This window comes from Dioscorea cayenensis, unplaced genomic scaffold (assembly GCF_009730915.1).
Source record: "Dioscorea cayenensis subsp. rotundata cultivar TDr96_F1 unplaced genomic scaffold, TDr96_F1_v2_PseudoChromosome.rev07_lg8_w22 25.fasta BLBR01001653.1, whole genome shotgun sequence".
Taxonomy (NCBI): domain Eukaryota; kingdom Viridiplantae; phylum Streptophyta; class Magnoliopsida; order Dioscoreales; family Dioscoreaceae; genus Dioscorea; species Dioscorea cayenensis.
In genome coordinates, this window is record NW_024088044.1 from 22,389 (window position 1) to 26,010 (window position 3,622).

General features: G+C 33.8%; 1 pseudogene; it reads right to left on the minus strand.

The window, feature by feature from the left end:
• Window positions 1-348: 348 nt before the first annotated feature.
• Window positions 349-2,795, minus strand: LOC120256803 (annotated as a pseudogene).
• Window positions 2,796-3,622: the final 827 nt, after the last annotated feature.

Genomic DNA, 3,622 nt, shown 5'->3' on the forward strand with positions numbered 1-3,622 from the left:
AAATTACATGCCAGTTTAATTACTTCCCACGCTGTACTGCAAGTGGACATTAATGTGTTACATAACGGCACTGCCGGAATCACTCACGAAAACCCCTCTTGATGAGGCAGACATCCACTGCCGCATGCATTCATGGTGAGCCTTTGCATTTACCACACTCTGCATGTACTAATAAATTGGAGCATCAAAGAATAAAAAAACAAAACTAAACACGGCTTAGAAGTTGCTAGGGTGATTTCTTTCATTTTGAACGGAAGTTTTTTTACAATTTTTAAAAAGTTTGAGACAATATTGTATATAAATATATAATGAAAAATTTTTAACAAATAAATATTAATATCATATTTCTTATAATGGAAAATAGTCTCTACAATGGAAGCTCCTGCTATATCTTAATCTTGTAAGGTCTCATGAATATTTGTATTGCACAAACATGTAAGTGCAATTAAATATATTTTTTCAATTATTATCATATTTAATAGTCTCTTTATGTTTATAGACTGGTTGAGCAGCCTAAGCAAAGTATCCTACATGCCTTAGGATTTTGTCAACCTCGAAAAGCAAAATTCCATCTTCAAAAGAAGAGGAACTCCTAATTAGTGTGGTAGCACCAGGTAGTTTTTAGTAACCTAGAATTATGCTTCTATATTCCAAAGGATGAAGTTGGAAGTATATGAAATACTCCTATTATGGGCTAGATTAAAAGATGATGGCAATCATAAGTACATATTCAGTAGATACAGGATGAAGCATATATCCTTGACAGTGTTCTATTATCGCAAAACATAAGCAACAAGTGTTTCTATCCTAATTTTGCAAATATTGTCATATGATCAGTTCTTGGCCCACAAACCAAGATAGGTTATATTGAAGAGAATTCTTGATGTTTATAGTAAGGGATGTTTTCAGTTTTTGGTATGGTGATATGTACTTATGCTACATAAGAGGAACTATAAAAGCTAGGGCACAGTCACTGTAGCTAAAAGCAGAATTTTTTTTTTATATTTCCAAGCAACATGAAAACTTGCCTCGAAGTGTTTGCAGCACAGAAGATGCCCATTTACATCCAATATATCATGTTTGCATGGTAGTGATAGAACAATCACACTACTCAAAATTATAAGATGGTGTAAAGCAATTGCAAGCTATTACCAAAAGTATAAAGGCATCATCTACCCCTACTCTTTGCAAAGGAACAGAGTCATAGGTTAATTGATGTTTGAAAAAAAAACTGAGACATAATAGAATAAAGAAAAAATATGAACCCTCACAAGGATGAGTTTTTTATTCCTACAAAACAGAGAGAAAGACCCTAGAGAAGAATTGGAAGGTTTACACCATTTAATTTAATTTGGTGTGGTCAAACATGAAAGAGGTAGAGTATATCAATCACATAAAAGTATTTCAAAGGTTAAAAATCTAGGAAAGAAAGTAAGATATGCAAATTTATCAATGAATTTCTTTGAACTCGACAAAACCTTCTGCTTCTAATGCAAAGTATTATTACCATTACCGGTCCTATTTATTCGACACCTTGAACAATAAATTAAGTCGAATGCCTGGCTTGGATACAATAATCGCCGCGCTGCAAACACTGCAAGCATAGCAGGCACACCACACTCAAGAGCAAACTGAATTTGGTTTTTGTGAACATCTTTGGGAGCTATTGACATGGTAAGCACATTCCTCAATAATAAAAAAGCACCAAAACTTGCAACACCACATCCAACATCTAAGACAACCCTTGTATTCTGATCAAATGCAATATCTGGGACCATCTGAAAATGTAAGGTTAAATAAAGAATAGAGTCAAACAGAGACATGGATAAAAAGGATGCAAGAAACAATTAGCAGGTCATGCTATACAAAACCTTAGAGATCTGATCCAGGTATTGGTCTGCTCCATGTATGAACTGTGTCCCACCTCCTGGAAACTTGAATTTATTTTTGCTTCCCACAATCCAATTTTGTCCTTCTATACTAATCGTTGATGTGGAGTATTGTAATACCATTCCTGTGATGGCATTCTATACTAATCTAAAAACCTTACAAATGATACGAAAAAAAAAAAATGACAACGTACTATTGCACATCATACTCCAATAAACATACAAAATTCAACATAAAACAAAGCAATTTGGAATCATGAGACTGATGAGAGTAATGAAAAGAGTACCTCATCTCTGCTCCTCGGCCAAGGAATTGGTACCTTGTAACCTCTCGGAGCTGGAACCAAGCAATTCAATCCATCCCCAACAAAGTGTGAACATTCATGCTCATCGGACAAAGCTCAAACTTGTTCACCTTAACCCTAACTCTTCCCGCCTCTTCCTCCCTTCTCTTTCCGATCTGTTACATTCTCCCATTCCACAACCAAGCTCGAATCAGACTCCCCAACATCAAAATCCTCTCTCATCAAACCATTTTCGTCCACGATCCCGAACTTTTCCTGCTGTGGCGGTGGTAGAGGTGGCGGAGGTGCAGCGGGAGGAGGGGTAACAATGATGGAGGAGATATCGACGGATGTATTGGCGTTGGGAGAGATGGTTATGGAGGGGAAGGGAGAGGGGGAGGAGAGGAACGAACGAGGTCTATTTATGAAGAATAACTGGGAGTCGGCGTCGGAGAAGTGCTTGCTGAGATAGAAGACGGCGATGGAGGCGAGAATGATGATGGAAATCCTCGCCATGAACGGGGATTTGAGGGCATCGACGAGCTCCGAAGGGCCATTCATGCCGCCGAGCAGCGCGCGATCGAATCGACTTCGACTTCGACTTCGACGAGAGTGTGTGTGATTTTTATATACAGAGCAATAAATAAATTTTTTTTTTTATAAAACTAAGTTATAATGATGCTTAAATTGGGATTTTATTTATAAAAACTTGTGAAGGAAGAGAAGAAGGTGAAGGTAGAGAGTATGTCAACGCAACCAAAACTCATTTTTATTTTTAATTAGGATAAATATAATTTTTTTATTTACAAAATATTTTCAATATCATTATTCAAAATAATTATTATGATTAAATATTTAAATTAAATGTATATTTCATCATTATTAATTTTAATTATTTTAGCTGATTATTTAAATTAATAATTTTTATTAAATTAAATACTCCCTTCGTTCTTTTTTAGTTGTCACATTTACCTAATTTACACCGATTAAGAAAAATTAGTTAAAATTAGTTGATTCTTGCATTTTATAAAAAATTCAGTTACTTTCCAAAACTACCCCTATTTAAAAACCCACTAGTGGAGTATATAATTTAATGCTTACTTGATTGTAATTTATTGAAAATTGTACAAGTACATTAAATTAAAGGGTAAATTTGGAAAAAATTATTTAATGCTACACAAAATTTTTAATGTGATAAGTAAAAAGGAACATGGAAGAATTCTAAAACGTAACAACTAAAAAGGAACGGAAGGAGTATCTCTTAAGGGTAAAAGTGTCATTTCAGTTTAATTATAATAATTAACCGTGGAGACTAAATATTTTATTTAATTAAATATCCATTAAGGGCAAAAATGTCATTTCACTCTAATTATTCTAACTAAATATTTAAATTAGTCAATTTATGTTAATTATTTTTTATTTTAATTATTATAATTAATTATTTAAATT